A 22,335-nucleotide genomic window follows, 5' to 3' on the forward strand; every position below is an offset into this window, starting at 1 on the left:
AAAAGCCCTTATATGGGGTGCGAGGGCGAGAGTGGACAAATGGCAAGGTCAATTTGCGAGGTGGAAGATCATGGAATCTTCCAGAAAATTCTCCTGTGACACTTGCCTCTCTGCATTTGCCCAGGGATGAGTAAGAGATCATCAATCTCCAAGTGGAATCAAGAACTATTAGAGAGAGGACACTAATCAAATCTTAGAAGCTGAGTCACACCCCTTGCAAACATCTATATATGGATCCCTCATCCCAGAGATCCAGAGGCTGGAATTTTGTATCTTGTAAGGAAGTGCTGCTGGTTTCTTGGTGTAACATCATAGTGTTGGGTGATCTAAGCTTTTCATGAGGTGGAGAAGGGCTTTTTTGCTGAGAGGATGACGCTAGGTTAGAACAATTGGTTGTAATCCTCTTTGCTATTCTTGATTATTAATAAATCTATTCAAGTTTTCCTCCACATTCTTGTATGATTGATGATATATGCATTTGTCTGGTCAATATATATCTGGTCCTATATTGTTTATGATAGTAGATCTCTGTTCTTAGATAGTGTTATGCTGCTTTGATTCTACAGGTGATCTTTGAAGCTGGGTAGATGAGGAAGCGAGTGGCAAAGATCTATCAGAAGGGAGAGGACTCAAGCAAGGAACTAAGTGCAAGACAGAGGTTGGTCTCCTTTGTTCCCCTCTTATCTACTTTTTATAAAGGAAAACGAAAGTGGTTTTAGTTTGTTTGTTTCTAAGGTAGCTACCAGCCTTAGTGGGACTAGTAGCTCTGCATAGACACTAGATTTCCAGATAACAAAATGGAAACTCTGCTGGGGAATGAATAGATTGTTTGTTTTTCTATATTTGTTTGCTTTATAAACTTACAGATGGAGCCTGAAGTCAAACCAGCTAGCCTTCGAAATGCATTTGCTATGCAAGTGCAAAGTAGATCAATGCTGCTTTAGTCTATCTCTGGGTTTTGTTTATGAACTGAACAATCAATTTACAAGCTCTCTAATTTCCCTTGTGGTGGCTCTAGTAACCTCCTTAGATCTACCCCTGTGATTTATTTACTGATTACCACTTGCTCGGCCTAAATCCCTGAACTGTGCTGCAAACTATGATCAAGAACTGGATCAAAAGTCTCACACTGTACCATCGCACCCTCTCTTCAAGGATATCAGTATGCATCACACTTCCCATGTGCTGTAGGTGGGATGCATACTGGAATCCCTGTGTAATAGGTGCGTTGATCAGAAAGGGCTAATTTTGCCTCCAGACTTTGGTTTTTCTTCACTTTTTTCAGCTCTAGTCAGGAGTTTTTCTCTCTGTAGTCAGTATACCTCTGTTGGAAACCCCCTTCCTTGCCATTATTCTGCCTTCATTGTGCAAAGAACTGTAAATGTTTTTATGTATTGTGAGCCATTTTCAGTTCTCTTTTACAAAGAAGTAGCGTAATTGAACTGTCGTTTCTTGATTTGGAAGTGTCGCAAGTGTCATTTTTAGTCATAGAAGAGAATTTGGTTGTTCTTGATAGTCGATTACACTGTTACTCTTGTATTTGATTTGAATTAGTAGTTTTTCAAATGTCAAAAGCAAGTTTTCAATTCCAAATAACAAAGTGTCGTCATTGTCTTCATTTTGTCTTGAAAAGAAACTTGTTAGTAATGTCGCTTTGAAAAATAATTCAGATTTGCGCTTAGCTTTCTTTTTATCATTCACACATTAAGAAGGCTGAAAAACAAATACATGCATGTGCATTTGCATTTAGACTATTTGTTGGTTTGATTTAGGACAGTGCATATAGTGTGTGCTCTCTGCTCTATGTTGAAAGAATATCGTCTCTCTTTCCTTAGTAGCTAGGATTTTCATTGCAAAAAGAAGATTAAACGATTGTTCATCATCTTAGATTGCATTTTAGGAATTGTATATCTACATCACGTGGTGAACCTGAAAGGAAAATTTCTTAAGCAAGATCAACTGTAAAATAAATTTAATGAATCTAAAAACGCTTTGGAACCTAACGCACAACATTTAGAAGTCCAGGCTAGAGACATATTTCGGCGTCGTAAAGCCTGGTAACTGTTGTTTTCATTGCTGGTTGGGTGATTCCTCCACTTTGAGATGATAAGTGCCAATACGGACTTGTGCTCCCACGTATCGTTGAGTATATATTGGGAGACCACAATAGGCTATATCCTTTATCCATAGGAATCCGTGTCTGCTGCCCTATCGATCGCAATGCACTAAACACAACATTCAGGAAGATTGACTGCTATACCATTAAAAGTATTCTGCAGTTTTGCGAATGGTTTGGTAATCCCTCTGTCTAGATTTCCAGAGTAGTCTCTTTCGTTCCTTTTTAGACTCCTTAAAGGAAAAGGTCCATCTGAGCACTTGTCACTTCAAGCTCATTAAAAATCAAAGGCGACTAGAGTCATCTTTTGTTTTTTCTCAACTCTTAAAAATTGAAAAAAAAAGTTGTGTCAAAGCGTCTAAAATTTATTTTAATCGGAATAACATCACCTTTCCTACGTCAGTCTTAGGTTGAGAAAAATGGAGTCCACCAACCAAGGATTTCCCCTTGGAGGAAATCCTAGTCCTTTCTCCTCTTGGGGAGATGTTGGTGCACCTCATATGGCAACCTTGTCTCTTCCAGGATTGAAAATCAGCTTGCCCATATGGCTCTTCTCAACCTCTGCGTTCAGAACACCGTGATTCCTGAACAATCAAGTCAACAACTAAATGATACCAGAGTTACCCTCCAACCTTCTACTCCGTCCAATTCTCCCTCTCCTCCTTCCTCTTCGCTTGATGAAACTAGTAAAGCCAAAAATCAAGTAACTGAGAAGAAGAAGGAGAAGAAGAAGAAAGAGAAGAAGAAGAAGGAGCCAAAGGCGAAAAGGGGCAACCAGGCATCATCTAGCGAAAATCCACATACTGCACCGTCCAGGCCTAAATCACCATGTGTCATTTGCAAAGGAGACCACTATCATCGAGATTGTCCTTGCATCCCTCGGATCTTAAGGGACTGGTCTCCTCGTTTGCACAACCCAGTGTCATCAACCTCTGATGATCATGTTGAGAATAGACCGTCAACTAGTGAAAGTGAAGCCCCTGGACGAAAAGGAAAATGTAAATTTCCTTGTAAACTGTGTGAAGGTGGTCACGCCGTCTACCATTGTCCCTTCTTAGGTAAGGCTAAAAGAGTTTTGGACGACCATCCAGTTTCACCGTTACGGCTTCCTCCTGGATATAAGAAGCTCTTGCTGAGTCCGTCACTGGTTGAAAATCTGGCTGACACGCCATTGTGGTCGGCTGAAGCATCTATCATTGAAGATGAACCCTCTGAATCCACACCAGATGAAAGTCAAAAGGTCGAGGCAGCAGTTGACTCGGTCTTGCCTTCAGAAGGTCCATCTTTAGATGATACAGTCACCGGAGAGAACAAGAACGACAGCATTCAAATTCTCTTCGTGAGCACAAACTCCGATGAACATGGGGGCAGTCTACCCATTCCTTTACTGCAGGAAGGAAGTTCGTTAGAGTCATATCCGGCCGTCTATTCGGTCCCACCTCCAAGAAACTTAGTTGTTTCCTTCGATTAGAATCTACTAGGAAGACCCCGTTTACCGGCTAGTGTACCATTTCGAATCATTGCTCAAATATATAGAATGGTCATGGCTGGTACCATCATAGATGAAGGGGCTTCTGTGAGTATCCTTTCCTCAACTACTTGGAAAGCACTTGGTTCGCCATCGCTTTTGCCTGAAATGAGAAATCTAACAGGCTTTGACAAAGGAACCAGTTGACCGTTAGGGATCCTTCCCAATGTGCCGATAACATTGAGAAGGAAAACCATTCACATGAACGTAATGGTAGTCCAAGGACCCCTGGATTATAATCTACTCCTTGGACACGACTATATTTATTGCATGGGAGCCATTGTCTCCTCACTCTTTAGAGTAATGTGTTTTCTTCATGAAGGAAGAGTGGTCAAGCTCGTAGACTAGCTTTCATTCACCGGTTCACACATAGCAAATAGTCAAATACCACCCCTGAATGTTCTTTTCACGCAAGGAATGTCTCATAAATCCCCAGTCCATCCACCTGATGAGCGCGAGTGATTCAGAGGATATGACTGAAACCCAGGGGGCATGCACCCTGGTCTGTTTCGACAGGAAAACCTTGGGTATAGGGTAGGTTTCCACGAAGGATATATGACTGGTTTATGAGATTAGATTGGAATAAGATTCCTTCGTCAAAGTTATGTGAGTGGAGCCAATTGCGCCACTCACATTTATTTATTTCGGTAGACATTGCCGAGGAAGTGTTTTGTTCGCAGTACGGATAGAACAATCTTTGGTAACTTGGAAATTTTTCGCTATACCTGGGGGCATGCAAACCTTTTGGTGTGCAAGCAAAGAGCGGCCATTTATTTTTTAAATTTGTAGGTCCTCTAACCCTTTAAACTCGTAGGATTGGTCGTTTCCTAACTTGCATAAAGAAAGGAGGCGGGGCAAAGCTTTGAAAAAATGCCGTCTTAGATGAGACATCCTTATTATATGACTGGATTGAGCAGTTTTAACGCGGAATTCAAGCTTGTTAAAAAATAAACATAAGCAATGAGAAAATGTTCCCCCAGAGTTTATGCTCATTAAAAAATGAACCAATTTCCAGTAAATAACCATCGTGAATGTATTATCATCAGCCTTTAAAGCCTTGGTCATATTCTCATCATCACCTCCACTCTGTACTGGCCGATCATTCACCTCCATTTGATTGTTTACCCTTTTTGAGGAATAGCTACGAAGAGTGATCCTGTTAGCCATCCTTGTGACACTGCCATGATTAGAAAATTTCAAACCTTACCTGGAATTAGCTGCTACTCGAATTTATCACTCGTTCCTCAAAAAACGAGTCTCCTTTAAGCTCTTTTCATCTGACTCGTAAAATATGAAAACATTGCCGAGAAATTGGCCTCTCCAGCTCGTTAAAGTGACTGGAAGTGCTATCCCTCCTTTAGATTTTAATCTTTTTGGACCTGAGGGATTATTACACAAAAAGATCGAGCGCTTGTTTTGTTCGGCTCGTTAAAATTACCAAAAATCCATCCCTTTTGTATTATTTTATACTTTTTCGGACTCAAGGGATTATATGACGAAAAAGAATTGTTGGATTTTTCTTTACGTCCCTTTCAGACTCTCTAAAATTGAAAAGGACCGAGTTATCTTTGTCGTTAAACTCGTTAAAACCGAATAGTGACAAACTTGTCCATACAGACAAGAACGAGTTTCACTATTGCTAGGCTCGTTCAAACATAGCAATGGGTTTGCCCGAAGGGAATATTATAGAACAAGCATATGTTATCCTCCTCAAGCTTGAAAAAAACAAAGAGGTACTGGTCAGCAATGATTGGGGAAAAATTGGGAAGAAAACTTGAAGAAACTTTATTGGTATCAAGTCGCTCTTGAACATGACACTTTCACTCCGCATCCGAGTCAGGTTGGGTTGTTCTGTTCACTGGTCATATCACCATTGGTCCATCACACCATCCATATTTGGGGTTAACGCTACCAATCCATCATGTCAGTGTCGCCGATATGTTCAAGAGAAGTCGCTTAGAGAATTCATCTGTGTCTCATCCACTACAATACATTTACGCTCCATTCTTTCATGACCGCCACCCTGAACCTTATGTCATCAGATCGTTTTCACCTCCATTAAAATCATTTGCTCCATTCCATGTCATTGATGTGGGATTCACTAAGGCCCTCCTATGACGGATCGTTTCTTGTCGACATCAGCTCATTATCCAAGAAGTTGATTTAGGAACAACCTTTTCAGTACTCTGAAGCTTGCATGCCTCAAAGGCAAGTTTCTCAGTTCCGGCGACAGGTTTACATCAATGGCCTTCGACCAAAAGATTTTGCGTGGTGTTTGATGCCAAGTCCCTTATTCACACCACGTGAATTGTACTATAGTACCTTGAGGGTCATCATCATTATCGGTGATTCCTCTCGCGCCTGTTAACAACTTACATCATTGGCTGGTAATCAGGCGATGTCTTTCCATGTTCGACTCCAAAACATCTCTCACATGGATCGACTTGTACTTTGAGTGAAGATCAAATGAGATTGAAGACCCCGGATCTAGTTTCATCCATCCGGGCTGCGATATATTCATGAAAATAAAGACATCAAATGCACATCATTGCTGCACAGATAATCATCCAATCCAAGGGATGATGGCTCTACCAGAATCATCAGTCTGCACACAGATGATTGTCTTTCTTGTGTACATGTTATGAAACCAGCTCAAGAAAAGATAGAAAAGATAGATCAACGCCTTAGAATTCAGCCTCTTCGAGGGGGAAACCTCCTTTAAATTACATAAATGAACAATTCTTTGATGATTCAAATGACAAAACCTCCTTTCTATATATAGGAGTCTAAGGAGTCACAATATAATCCAGCCGACCTAACAATAATAATATAAGGCCACAAAAATAACAATAGAGGGATTCTATGGGGCACAAAAATGACAATATGGGGGTAATAGGGGCACAACAATATAAATAAGGGGTATAACTACAATAGCAATGGGGTAATCACTAGTATTATAGGGGGTAATCACTAGTATTATAGGGACCCAACATGCCCCTCTCCTTCAAAAAAGTGTTGTCCTCAACGCTTAAGTAGTTCTGGATACTTCTGCATAAAATTCTCATCCTCCCATGTGGAATCTTCAGCGGATAAGTTATTCCACATGATAAGACACTCTGAAATTGATCGATTTCATAGCTTTCGAGTTCTTGTTTCTGTGACTGCTTCCGGTTCCAATATAATTTTTCCTTCCTTGTCAAGTTCTGGCAATATTGTTTGAACTGGGAGCTTGTCACCTATAACCTTCTTTAAACATGAAACATGGAAAACTGGGTGTAATCGAGAAGCTGCAGGAAGCTCCAATTTGTATGCCATAGTACAAATATTTTGCAACACCTTGTATGGACCATAATTCTTTGGTGATAATTTATTATCCTTCTTAGCTTGCTTTAGGGACATTTGCTTATATGGTTGTAGCCGTAGGAATACTCAATCACCTACATCAAAACTTCTTTCACTGCGATGTTGATCTGCCTGTTGTTTCATTCTATTTTGTGCCAACACGAGGTTATCCTTTAAGAGTTGGAGGACTTGTTGTTGATGTTTGATGTGATGTTCCACTGCCTGAACCTTAGAATTTTCTCTTAAATATGATGTGAAGGATGGTGGTTGATACCCATAAAGTGCCATAAATGGGGTCATTTTTGTTGTTGTATGGAAGGAAGTGTTATACCACCATTCAGCCAGAGGCAACCATTTGACCCATTGTGTCTGTTTATCAAATACAAAGCAACAAAGATATCCTTCCAAACATTTGTTTACTATCTCAGTTTGCCCATCAGATTGAGGATGATAAGATGAGCTATGAGCTAACTGAGTACCAAGACAAGAAAATAATTCTGTCCAAAAATTTCCAGCGAAAATCGGATCTCTGTCACTTACAATAATCTTTGGGTTTCCATGTAGCTTTTGAATTGTTTCCATAAATGCAGTAGAAACTGTACTGGATATAAATGGATGTGATAATGCACAAAAGTGTGCATACTTGGTAATTCTATCAACTACCACCATGATGACACTTTTTCCCTCAGACTTGGGTAAACCTATGATAAAATCCATTGAAACCTCCTCCCAATGTTGGCTTGGAATGGATAAAGGTTGTAGTAGACCCGGTGTCTTAATTGTTTCAACTTTATTTTGTTGGCAAACCAAACATTCCGCCACAAACTTTTGAATATCTGATTTAAGGCCATCCCAAAAAAATTCCTTCTTAACCCTATGGTAAGTTTTTAAAAATCCTGAGTGCCCTCCTAATGGAGAAGTGTGCAATTCCATAAGAATCTTTTGTTTTAGCTGGGAATTCTTACAGAGGTATAAGCGATCTTTGTACCATAACGAATCATTTTGCCAGCTAAATGTATCAGACGTACTGGAATCTTGTTTTAGCTTTCGAATAAGTGCCCAAACTTCTTCGTCATTCTTCCATTCCTCCCTTGCTTCATTTATCCAATCTGGTTGGATAATAGAAATGGTGCACAACAATGCTTCCACATCCTCATCCTTTCTTGAGAGTGCATCTGCCACCACATTTTTCTTCCCTTTTTGTAGATGATTTCAAAGTCATGACCCAACATCTTTGTGACCCACTTTTGTTTCTCTTCAGAGGATAACCTTTGTTCTAAAAAGTATTTAAGGCTATCATGATCCGTTTTTACCTTGAAGTGTCTTCCCATTAGGTAGGGTCGCCATTTCTTAAGTGCATGGAGTATTGCCAACATTTCCTTCTCATAAATAGCTTTGCTTAAAAACTTTACCTTGATTGGACGACTTTCAGAAGCAATGGGTCTTTCATCTTGCATTAGAACAACACCAATTCCATTTCCTGAAGCATCACATTCCACAATAAATGTTTTTGTGAAGTCCGGTGTAGCTAAGACCAGTGCTTGGCATATTGCCTCTTTAAGATGTTCAAAGGCCTTTGTTGCTTCCGGAGTCCATGAAAATGCATCTTTCTTCAATAATTTTGTTAGAGGTGCTGCTATTCTCCCATAATTCTTAACAAACTTGCAATAATACCCTGTCAACCCAAGAAATCCTCGCAGATGCTTTATGGATGTGGGGATTTTCCATTCCTTAATGGCTTTAATTTTGCTAGGGTCTACCTTAACTCCTTCATGAGATACAATATGACACAAATATTCCACCTCTTGGACTCCAAACAAACATTTGGATCCTTTTGCATATAATTGTTTCTCCTCCAACAGTTGTAGCACCCTGTCAACATGTTCAATATGATCCTTCCAAGACTTGCTGTAGATTAGTATATCATCAAAAAATACTAACACAAAATTTCTAAGGAATGGTTTGAAAATTGAATTCATCAAACCTTGAAATGTTGAAGGTGCATTGGTAAGGCCAAAAGGCATGACCAAAAATTCATAATGACCCTCATGAGTTCTAAATGTTGTTTTCGGAATGTCTTCAATCTTCATTCTGATTTGATGATATCCCAAACGAAGATCCAACTCGATGAAGTAAATTGATCCATGCAATTCATCTAGTAATTCATCAATGACAGGAATGGGGAACTTATCTTTAATAGTGAGCTTGTTGAGCTCCCTATAATCTAGACACATGCGCCATGATCCATCCTTCTTGTGCACCAATACTACTGGAGCAGAGAAAGAACTTTGACTCGGTTGAATTATACCAGCCTCTAGCATTTTTGCAACCATACGTTCAATTTCACTTTTTTGGACATAGGGATATCTGTACGGCCTGATGTTTGGAGGAACACTTCCTGGAATCAAATGAATAGCATGATCATGATTACACATAGGTGGGAGACCTTTGGGAGTCTCAAATACCTTGGAATGATTGTCCAGGACTTTTTGGAGATCTGCAGAAATAGATGATTCCGATGTGGAAACATCTAGCGAACATAATTGTGCAATTACACCTCTTTGCTCCTTTTTTAGAAGCTTTGTCATACCATTAGAGCTGATTATCTTTCCTGGTTTCCCTGCAATACCCCTTAATTCAACTTCCTTTCCTTCTGTAGAAAATTCGATGAAAAGTTCTTGAAAATTAAAAGCTATTGTACCCAAGGATTGTAGCCATTGGACTCCTAGTACAACATCAACACCTCCCATTGGAATGGAAAGCATTGGGCTAGTCAATACATATTCTCCCATGGATAGCTTGATATTATGGCACCTTCCAGAGCAATTTATTGTTCCTCCATTTGCAATCATCACTTGACACTCTGGTGCTGGATATAGGAAGCAATTCAATTCTTTTGCTACCCTACAATGAATAAAATTGTGGGTTCTTCCTGAATCAATCAACACTATTACCTTTTTCTTCTTGATTTGTCCTTCTATATTTATGGTTTGAGGAGTGGTAATTCTCGCCAATGCATTACAAGATATGGTCAGATTTAATTGTTCTTCATCTAGGCTTTGTTCCTGGAGTATATGTTGAGATTGCAACAAGATGATGGAGCTTAGTGAAAAGAGTTGCCTTCACTAAGTGGGCCCGCAGGCAAATTATGGCGCAAGTTCTATTTTTGATCCCAGTAGGGATGATCACAGTGTGGGTAACCACAGTATGAGTGATCACAGTGTGGGTGACCACAGTGTGAGTGATCACAGTGTGGGTGACCACAGTGTGAGTGATCACAGTATGAGTGATCAAAGTCTATTTTTAGACTGGTTGTCAAAAATAGAAAAGTCAAATATTATTGTCTCATAATAATATCTGGACTATAAACTTGATCTTATTCTCTTGGAGCACTTCAAGATGAGCTACGGATGTGGTACATTTAGATTCCAAAGGGAAATACGTGGATACCTATGGGATGACTAATATTTGCATGCAGGACTTCAGTTAGAACTCAAGTGAGTTGAGTTTAGTGGACTGGAGGTGCAGTTGATGGAGTTGTGTTCAGTTTAGCTTTGTTAAACTGGTTGTATTTAGTCTAACTGGAAAATAGACTAAAGATGAGTTGGGTGAATTAGTTATTAATTAATTCACAAGTTATTAACTCATAATGCAACTATAGAATACATCAGTTAACTCAGTTGCATGTCAGTGCATGTTCAGTTCAGCAGGGACAGGTGTTAGAGGATCAGATTGCTATCAGTTGTGACTATAGTTGTTCATGATGATTTGCACAATCAGAGGGATTGAGTATGCCAATGAATTGGCCAATATCAAGAATTGTAGCCTGTGCTCACGTCCAACACAGTGTGAGTGATTCTTTGCAGGTGAAATACGAGTTTGGTAAAACATTCTCATTAGTTCTTGAGCAGGTATTGAGCTGGAGAGGCAGGCAAGCAGTGGAATAGATTTGGAGATCAGATCTGAGTTTTATTGTGTGTAACAGGTGGATCTGGTACTCGATTGCTTGTGATAAGAATTTTACTTTGTAATGTTACATGGTATCAATCATTAATATACAGATAGTGTGGGGTTTTTAGCGAGATGCTTTCCCCGGGTTACATACTGTGTTAATGTGTGAATGCTCTTGATGTTTTATTGTTATTGATGATCAACATAGAGGAGCTTATGTATTGTGTATGTATTCCACAATAGTACATGATCAGGATAATCTCCATTGAATATGTGTTAAATTGTTCAAAATTTCTACATGGTATCAGAGTTGTTGATCATCAGATCTACTATTCAGGAAGTGTTTACATTCTATTTCTTCAGGCAGAGTTTGTAATCGGGCCAAGTAGCCTCTGGATTCATCCTTCCTTTGGAAGGTGAGATATCCGGTGAATGCCCATACAGTCAACCCTGTACGAGAAATATTGTGTTCTCACGAATCTTAGATCTGAGGTGGTTGAGTTGGTTGCTGGTGGAATTCGAATTTGCAGCAGTGTTTTCTTGGTGACAACGCAGCAATGTCTTTCAACGGATTGCGATTGGAGTATGCTCTTGAGGGCAACTCAAACTATATTGAATGGAAGGACATGATGGAGGCAATATTGGATGATAACGGGCTGAAGGAGTTCATAGATACGGATATCCCAAAGCCTATTGATGCTGCTGAGGCGGAAGTTTGGCAAAAGAAGACCACAAAATGTCAAATGATTCTGTTGGAGGGCGTGAAGGATCACATTGTGTCCAGCCTCCATGGAAAGGCTACTCCATATTTGATGTGGAAATCATTAACAGAATTATTCCAAAGCATGAGCGATCAGAGGAAGTTGGCGCTCAAAGATAAACTCAGAAACATCAAATGCGATAAGGGTGACAATATTCCCAAGTATCTCACGAAGTTCACTCAATGTCAAGATGAGCTGGGAAGTGTGGGGGTTACTGTCGATGATGAGGACTTGGTGAGATTGGCTCTCCTTGGTCTTCCGAAGAGTTTGCATTCCTATCAGGACTCTGTGAATGGTCGGGAGAAATTGCCAGGATGGGAAAGACTATGGTCAGATCTTGTGAAGGAGGAGATCAGGCGGAGTACTAGGGGCGGATCTTCGTCAAAGGGAGCTGATGAAGAGAATTGTGCTTTGGCTGCCAAAGCAAAGAAAGGGAAGAGCAAAAAATCTTCTCAGTCTGGTGCAAAAGGCAAGAAGCAAGATATGTCCAAGGTGAAGTGTTTTCACTATCACCAGCACAGACACTATGCCACTAATTGTCCGCAGAAGAAGAAGAACAAGCAGGCTACTGGATCTTCAGCAGGAGAGGCTCTAGCCTCACAGTTTGAGCTTGATTTTTCATTGATCGCATGCTTGGTTTCAAGTGTGATGGGATCAGTGTGGTTCTTGGACAGTGGTGAATCTTTTCACATGATGGGAGATAGAGATTTGTTCTCTGATCTGGAGGAAAAAGATCTTGGAGTGCACATCGAGATGAGCGATGATGGTAGATACAGTGCGACCGGTATCGGTACCATTTCCTTTGAGAGGGAGTCTGGTAAACCCTTCGTATTGAAGGAAGTCATGCATGTTCCAGGATTGAAGAAGAATATTATCTCAGTGGCGATGTTAGAAGACAAGGGGTATGATGTTTTTTTCAGCGAGGGAAAGGCTTTCCTACGCAGCAAGACAACTGGTGAGACCCGGAAGATAGGGGTTTAAGTGAGGAACATTTATCAGTTGCATGTAGATGGATGCGCAACAATGGCGAGCAAGGCAGAAGGATTGGTGAGCCAGGATGATGGCGAGTTGTGGCACAGGAGATTGGGTCACCTTCACCATGGGGCCTTGAAGATACTACAACAGATCACTACAGGGCTTTCTAAAGGCACACTTGCACAGTCAGATCAGTGCAAGGGGTGTACTTTGGGGAAGTTTGTGGAAGCCACCTTTCACGAGAAGGATAGGCGTGCCATGACGATCCTTGAGAGAATTCACACAGACGTGTGTGGACCTTTCTCAGTTGCTTCGACAGCAAAACACAGGTATTATGTGATTTTTGTTGATGATTTCTCTCGTAAGTGCTGGATCTTCTTCATGTAGAAGAAGAGCGAGACATATTCAAAGTTCTGTGAATTCAAAGCACTGGTCGAGAAGGAGTTTGGGAAGAAGGTGAAGGCTCTTAGGAGCGATAATGGTGGTGAATACATCTCGAACGAGTTCAAGGATTTCTGCAAGGCAGAAGGGATTCGAAGAGAGCTCATAGCTCCCCATAACCCACAGCAAAATGGGGTATCCGAGCGGAAGAACAGAATGATTGTGGGTGCTGCACGGGAAATGTTGCATGATCAGGGACTACCCCTTCACTTGTGGGCGGAAGCATGCAATACAGCAGTTCATGTGCAGAACCGTTGTCCTCATAGGATACTTGGCATGAGTACACCCGAGGAGGCTTATTTTGGCAAGAAGCCTGATCTTTCTCATTTGAGGATTTTTGGTGCTAACATTTACATGCATGTGACGAAGGATGCCAGGAAGAAGTTGGAGCCAACCACAGAGGTTAGGATATTTGTGGGGTACACTGATACGCCCCACAACTATCGTGTGTATTTGCCAGACAGTGGTAAAACTGTCATGCGACGGGATATAAAATTTCAGGAGGAGAAAGCCATGAAGTGTTGGCTTGAGAGGGAGCTACACTTGCATGCAGATGAGGAGCTATTAGTTCCTAAGGATGAGCTTTAGGACGTGGATCAGCCACAGGACGAGGTTCATGGAGTGGAAGAGACCACTCATGCATCACCAACCATCAGAGGGCGAAAGCGCTTGACAGAAGCTGAGCGTCTGGCTCAAGATGCAGAGAAAGTTGTAGGACCACCTATAGCCCAACGCAGGCAGAGACAGTGACTTGATCAGTACACTGGATACATGGCTCTTATGAGCAAGTGTGTTGTGACTGAGCCATCCTCTTTCGAGGAAGCTGTGGAGGATCCTGCATGGGTAGATGCCATGGTGGAAGAGTATGATTCTATTGTTAGAAACAGTGCATGGGAGATTGTTCCTAGACCGGAAGGGAAATCAGTGGTGGGTTCGAGATGGATCTACAAAGTTAAGCAGGCCACTGACAGGAGTGTGGAGAAGTACAAGGCAAGATTTGTTGTCCGAGGCTTTTCACAGATAGAGGGGATCGATTATGAGGAGACCTTTGCACCTGTCACAAGGTATTATTCCATATGGACGATTCTTTCTCTCTCAGTGCAGATGGGATGGCACATTCATCAGATGGATGTGAAGACTGCGTTCCTCAACGGAGTCATTGAGGACGAGGTGTACATTGAGCAACCCGAAGGCTTTGAGGTCTTCAGAAGCGAGTCGCATGTGTGCAGGCTCAAGAGAGCGCTGTATGGGTTGAAGCAAGCACCACGTTCTTGGTACACACAGATAGACAGCTATTTCACAGGACTTGGATTCTCCAAGAGCGAGGCGGATCCTAACCTATACCAGATTGTGGTAGAGGGTAAGTTGCTTATCATTGTATTGTATGTTGATGATTTGATTCTAACGGGTGATGAGTTGTTGATACTGTCATGCAAGAAGGATCTTGCTACAGAGTTTGAGATGAAGGATTTGGGCCTCCTTCACTATTTCCTAGGATTGGAAATATGGCAGCGCAGTGGTGGACTATTTGTTTCTTAGGGCAAGTATGCTCGAGAGATACTGGAGAAGTTCAACATGCATGGCTGCAAGCTTGTTGATACTCCTCTTCCTGGAGGTTGGAGGATGGAGGATGCCACTTCGGGAGAAGAAGTGGATGCCACTGTTTATCGACAATTGGTGGGGTCACTGATGTATTTGGTCAATACATGACCTGATATATGCTATGCCGTTAACCAGCTTTCACAAGCTATGGTTAAGCCTACCAAGCTCTTCTGGAAGGCGGGAAAGCATGTATTGCGCTACTTGAGAGGCACATCGGGATATGGTTTATGGTACAGATAGGAGGATGAGGTGAAGCTATGTGGCTTCACGGATGTAGATTGGGCAGGGAGCCCAACGGACAGAAAGATCACATCAGGAGGGGTATTCAGTACTGGATCAACAAAAGTTTCTTGGTACAGCATGGAAGCAGAGATCCGTGGCACTCAGTTTAGCGGAGGCCGAGTATATGGTAGCAAGTTTGGTTGCATGCAAGGCTATATGGATGAGGAAGATCCTGGTTGGTTTGTTCGATTCTCATTTGGATCCTACTGTGATTTACTGTGATAACCAGAGTTGCATTAAACTCTCAGCTAATCATGTATTTCATGATAGATCTAAGCATATTGACATCAGGTACCATCATATCAGAGATTGTGTGCAGCGGAGGATCATGTTGCTTTCATACATTCCAACGGAGGATCAAGATGTTGATATTCTGACGAAGGCTCTCACCAGGAGAAAATTTGAGTACCACCGAGGCAGGATAGGGGTTGTTGATAATCCATATCTTGTCGAGCGGGAGTGTTGAGATTGCAACAAGATGATGGGGCTTAGTGAAAAGAGTCGCCTTCACTAAGTGGGCCCGCAGGCAAATTATGGCACAAGTTCTATTTTTGATCCCGGCAGGGATGATAATAGTGTGGGTGACCACAGTATGAGTGATCACAGTGTGGGTGACCACAGTGTGAGTGATCACAGTATGAGTGATCAAAGTCTATTTTTAGACTAGCTGTCAAAAATAGAAAAGTCAAATATTATTGTCTCATAATAATATTTGGACTATAAACTTGATCTTATTCTCTTGGAGCACTTCAGGATGAGCTACGGATGTGGTACATGCAGATCCCAGAGGGAAATACGTGGTTACCTATGGGATGACTAATATTTGCATGCAGGACTTCAGTTAGAACTCAAGTGAGTTGGGTTTAGTGGACTGGAGGTGCAGTTGATGGAGTTGTGTTCATTTTAGCTTTGTTAAACTGGTTGTATTTAGTCTAACTGGAAAATAGACTAGAGATGAGTTGGGTGAATTAGTTATTAATTAATTCACAAGTTATTAACTCATAATGCAACTATAGAATACATTAGTTAACTCAGTTGCATGTCAGTGCATGTTCAGTTCAGCAGGGACAGGTGTTAGAGGATCAGATTGCTATCAGTTGTGACTATAGTTGTGCATGATGATTTGCACAATAAGAGGGATTGAGTATGCCAATGAATTGGCCAATATCGAGAATTGTAGCCTGTGCTCATGTCCAGCATAGTGTGAGTGATTCTTTGCAGGTGAAATACGAGTTTGGTAAAACATTCTCATCAGTTCTTGAGCAGGTATTGAGCTGGAGAGGTAGGAAAGGAGTGGAATAGATTTAGAGATCAGATCTGAGCTATATTGTGTGTAACAGGTGGAGTTGGTACTGGATTGCTTGTGATAAACATTGTGCTTTGTAATGTTACATGGTCTCAATCATTAATATACAGATAGTGTGGGGTCTTTAGCGAGATGCTTTCCCCGGGTTACATACCGTGTTAATGTGTGAATGCTCTTGATATTTTATTGTTATTGATGCTACTATATTGATGATCAATGTAGAGGAGCTTATGTATTGTGTATGTATTCCACTTTAGTACATGATCAGGGTAATCTCCATTGAATATGTGTTAAATTTTTCAAAATTTCTACAGTATATTCTCTTCTTTTGACCTTTATTGCTCCTTTTCTTCTTCCTCTTCACAATCTATGTAGAATAATTTCTTCTCAGCACACTTATGACCTTTAGTGTATTTGCTATCATAGCTGTAACAAAGCCCTTTTGCTCCTTTTTCTTCCAATTGTTGTGGTGTCAACCTTATAGGTTGTGGAAGACTAGGGGCAACAACACTTCCATCTTTATAGTTGTGAGTGGTATGCTTCCTGGTTGCCATAATTTTTCTTTCCATTTTTCTTGCTAACCTGAATGCCTTCTCTAATGAATCAGGTTCCCAAAGGTGAAAATCATGTTGGATATTATCCTTTAAAGACCCTATGAACACATCAACCCTATGCTCCTTTGGAATATCTTTTACCCTTTTGTTCAATTTTTGGAACTCCTCAATGTGCTCCATTATTGAACCCTTTTGTTTGAGACTTCTCAATTGGCTAAAAAAAGTGTTGCTTTTTGTATCCTCATAATGTGCTATCAATTCTTCCATAAAAATTGCCCAAGTGATAAATTGTTTATGAGAGAAAATCCATTGATACCATACAAACTGATTTGGTTCCAAATATACAGTTGCCATACGTACCTTTTGTGTGTTTTGCACATTATTGAGATCGAAGAATTGCTCCATCTGTAATATCCATGTGGCAGGATCCTTGCCATCAAACTTCCTCATATCGATTTTTGGAATATGGTGAGTCTTCAATCCAACATTAGCATCTATGGAATCATGATTAACATTTCTTTTATTCTCATCATGAGTTTCCTTTAGTACCCTTTCATCCTTAGTGCTCATTTCTTGTAGCAACTTATTCATATTTATCTTCAATTCGTCCATGTTTGTCTTCAAATTTGTCTTCAAATATGCCATGCCTCTCTTCAAATATGTGTTCGAATCATCCATCTTAGCTTCCATGCCCTTTATCTTAGATTCCACGCCATTTATCTTAGCTTCTGTTAGCTTTTGTGAGCATGACATTTGTTGCACTTGTTCTTGTAATTTTGATATATCATGTAGCATTTCTTCCTCTTCTTCATGAGTCATGCTAGAGCTTTCAGGTTCCTTACTCAGTGTTTGCATTTTCTTTCCTCGGGGCATCAATTACCGATAATAATGCTTTACTATGCCCTTTGAATTCCTTCAAACCAAGCTTACAAAAAAATAAAAAATAAAACTACACACCGTTTTTCCCTTTGTAGAAGCCTAATATTGAATTTGATGTATCTCTGTAATTTCGGATCATCCAGTTCTAAAATTCCAACCTGTAGTAGCCTTCTATGTCCTCTTTCCAATGCCACAAGTCTGAGCCAAATTGGATTCTCCAAGGAAGCGTTATGTGAAATCTCCCACAGTGACTTGATTTTAGGCTAATTCAGTAGAGCAAACTTGTACGACGTGCCACAAGTCACTGTTTCGACCTATGGATCTAAAAAATGCGTACAAGAAACTACAGTCCGTTCTATTTCTGTACCTTCTTATGAAATTTCAATCCAATCTTCAGAGAGAAAGTTATGACAATTTTCCCCAGGTCACCTGTTTAGAATGTAATTCAGGAGTCTGCAAAAGGACCAACTTCCTCATATCATATCTCCGAAAATATAGCACGAAATGATCTGAAATTTGGATCCAAGGTTCACCGCTATTTCTTCTCAAATGGGTTTTTTTTTGTGAATTCTGAAACGTCACATAAAGAAAGTTATAGCGAAAATTCCACGATGACTTGTTTGGAGCAGCGAAACCCTAGAATCCAAAGCTCTGATACCAAATGTTATGAAACCAGCTCAAGAAAAGATAGAAAATATAGATCAACGCCTTAGAATTCAGCCTCTTCGAGGGGGAAACCTCCTTTAAATTACATAAATGAACAATTCTTTGATGATTCAAATGACAAAACCTCCTTTCTATATATAGGAGTCTAAGGAGTCACAATATAATCTAGTCGACCTAACAATAATAATATAAAGCCACAAAAATAACAATAGAGGGATTCTATGGGGCACAGAAATAACAATATGGGGGTAATAGGGGCACAACAATATAAATAAGGGGTATAACTACAATAGTAATGGGGTAATCACTAGTATTATAGGGACCCAACAGTACATGAAAATGAATTTATAAAGTTGAACATGGGAATGCCCGCCTCATCTAGATCATGAAAATATTATGAAGATAATGTATTGTATTGTATCTTATTACAGGTCGCCTTCCAACTTGAAAAAACTTCGGATCCTCATGATAAATCATTTCACCCGACATCAAAAGATTAACGACCTCATGCTTAGGGGGCAACTGTTATAGACATTTTTGGGCACTGCAACCCCAATCATAAATGTCCATAAACCAAGGGCTCCTAAGTCCCTAAAAGTGTTGTTCTGACCCGTAAAGGAACAAGGTCAGTTGATTACATCATCTCCCAGAAGTTCTCCATGAAAAACTACTCAGAACTGGTCAAAACTGGACCATCTCACCTGCTCCATGGTCAAAGTGCACTGCATCCCACCTAAATGCACACAGGAGGTGCGATGCATACTAAAAAGCCCTTCTATGGGGTGCCATGGGCGAGAGTGGACAAATGGCAGGGTCAATTTGCGAGGTGGAAGATCATGGAATCTTCCAGAAACTTCTCCTGTGACACTTGCCTCTCTGCATTCGCCCAGGGATGAGTAAGAGATCATCAATCTCCAAGTGGAATCAAGAACTATCAGAGAGAGGACACTAATCAAATATCAGAAGGTGACTCACCCCCCTTGCAAACATTTATATATGGATCCCTCATCCCAGAGATCCAGAGGCTGGAATTTTGTATCTTGTAAGGAAGTGCTGCTGGTTTCTTGGTGTAACATCATAGTGTTGGGTGATCTAAGTTTTTCATGAGGTGAAGAAGGGCTTTCTTGCTGAGAGGATGATGCTGGGTTAGAACAATTGGTTGTAATCCTCTTTCCTATTCTTGATTATTAATAAAGCTATTCAAGTTTTCCTCCACATTCTTGTATGATTGATGATATATGCATTTGTGTGGTCAATATATATCTGGTCCTATATTGTTTATGATAGTAGATCTCTATTCTTGGATAGTGTTATGCTTCTTTGATTCTACAGGTGCTCTTTGAAGCTGGGTAGACGAGGAAGCGAGTGGCAAAGATCTATTAGAAGGGAGAGAAATCAAGTAAGGAACTAAGCGCAAGACAGAGGTTGGTCTCCTTTGTTCCCCTCTTATCTACTTTTTATAAAGGAAAACAAAAGTGGTTTTAGTTGTGTGTTTCTAAGGTAGCTACCAGCCTTAGTGGGACTAGCAGCTCTGCATAGACACTAGATTTCCCGCTAACACCAACTACGGCTAGAATAATGAATTTTAAATGTACGAAGATCGTGGTAATAATATCATAATCTTCTCATTTGACTATAGTTTAATAATATTTACACATAAAAAAACATACCTCATGTTTACCTTTGATTGATATTCGGAAAATATAGTATACGTTGCTAATAGATCATCAATGGTTCTAGAAAAGGGGTTTTGAAATATGAGGGTAATTGTATGAAAAGCTTGTATAATGATAGGAGAAGGCAGTGAAAGAACAAAGTTATAAGAATGATGCAATAGATGGTTCTCACAATGGAAAGTAATGTATATTCATTCTTTGAGAAGAATTGGTGTTTCAGCCACGGGGAAAATGGGTAAAAGTTGGTGTTTCAGCAACGGGAAAATGGGAAAGGTTGGTGTTTTAGCAACGGGAAAATGGATGGAAATTGGTATTTCAGCAATGGGGATAGTAAAGAAAAATGTTACTGTAAATGGGAAAATAGGGAAGATGTTGCTGAAAAATACTTATGATAAAAATGGGAAAGATGTTGTTGAAAGATAATGAGGGACATAGAAAGGGAAAATGATCGAAATGGGGGAGTGATATGACAATGCTTCACAAAATGAAGCTTAATTTTGCTTGCAATAATATTGTTCTTTTCGACCAGCCTCCCTATATCTAAGATCTGAAAAATAATTAGTTGTAACATGCCAACCCTTGACAGGGATTATTAGTTAAGAAATATAATCTAATACTAAAAAGAATATAATGCATAAATTAAATGCAATGAGGGGCAGCAGGCTCCCCCAAAAAGATATAATGTGAATCTGCCATGCAGGTGGCCTTAAAATCCTCTTTAGAAATGGGCTGCTGGTAGAGACGAAGCCGATACCCATTTACTAATAATGGTGTTCTAGAATCATCAATTGTTAGGAGCCTTACTATTCCATTGGGAAAAGCAATATCTATTCCGTAGGGTCCTAGCCATCTTGTTCGTAATTTCTTGTGAAAATTTTCAAATCAAGAGTCATACAATAAAGCCCAATTACCTTTTTGGAATTTCTTATGCTTAATATTTTTATCATGCCACCTAGTTCTTTGTTGTTGAATCATAGTTGTTTGGTGGATGGCATCTAACCTCTTTTCATCCAATTCCTGAAGCTGTTGCAACCTGGCTGTCTGTGCATCAGTCAAATCAAGGTTAATAGCTAAAGCAGTTCTTAACGTTTTAATCTCAAATTCCACAGGAAAAACAACACTTTTACCATAAACCAATTCACAAGGAGAAAATATTGTAGTGTTCGTCCAAGTAGTTCTGCAAGCACATAATGCCTCAGGTAGCCTTTGAGACTAGTCCTGCCTATTTTCCTTCACTGTTTTTATTAAAATGGCTTCTATGACTTTGTTTGTACTTTCCACCTGACCATTGGCTTGGGGGTGGTAGGGTGTAGTTATTTTATGATGAATATGATATTTTTGAATCATGGCTTTAAAACCTTGAGAATTGAAAGGAGGTCCTCCATCTGTAACTAGCTCTCTAGGCACTCCAAATATAACAAAGATTTTTTCAAATAGAATGGTTAAAACAGATTCTTCATTAGCTCTAATAAGTGCCTTAGCTTCCACCCATTTAGTCATATAATCTGTACAGACCAATATGTAAATTATTTGACTGGATGGAGGATTGATGGGTCCTATAAAGTCTAGAGCCCATGTTTCAAAGGGTTCAATTATTACCTAGGGATTCGATGGAATTTCATCTCTATGATTAGATTGACCCATTCTCGGATAGCTATCACAGGCCCGAACATATTTCTTTGCATCCTTGAAGAGTGAGGGCCAATAATAACCCATTCTGAGAATTTTATGTGCTATTCTTTTGTCAGAAAAATGCCCTCCGCAAGGGCCATCATGACAAGCCTTTAGTATATCATAAACCTCATATTCTCTAATGCATCTTCGGATTTCATGATCAAGTCCTGTATGGAAAATACACCCACTTATCCAGCTATACCGATCACTTTGTTGAATGATATTTCTTTTTTCCCGATGTGATAGGTGTGATGGTAACTTCCCTGCAACAAGATAATTGGCGATGTCTGCATACCAAGGTGAGTGAGCAGATATTGCAAATAAATACTCGTTAGGAAAAGAATCATCTACTGGAGTATTATCATCAGTTTTTTATCCGAGAAAGGAAATCAACAACTACATTTTCTTTACCTGGTCGATCTACAATTGTAATATCAAATTCTTGTAGTAACAATAACCATCTGGTAACTCGAGCATTTGTGATAGATTTGTTCATTAAATACTTAATAGCCAAGTGGTCAGTATGAACAAAAGTAGGGTAACCAGTAATGTAATGTCAAAATTTATTAATAGCATAAATGG

This window comes from Pinus tabuliformis, chromosome J (genome assembly GCF_031772625.1).
Source record: "Pinus tabuliformis cultivar Carrire ecotype Pingquan chromosome J, CPIR1, whole genome shotgun sequence".
NCBI lineage: Eukaryota > Viridiplantae > Streptophyta > Pinopsida > Pinales > Pinaceae > Pinus > Pinus tabuliformis.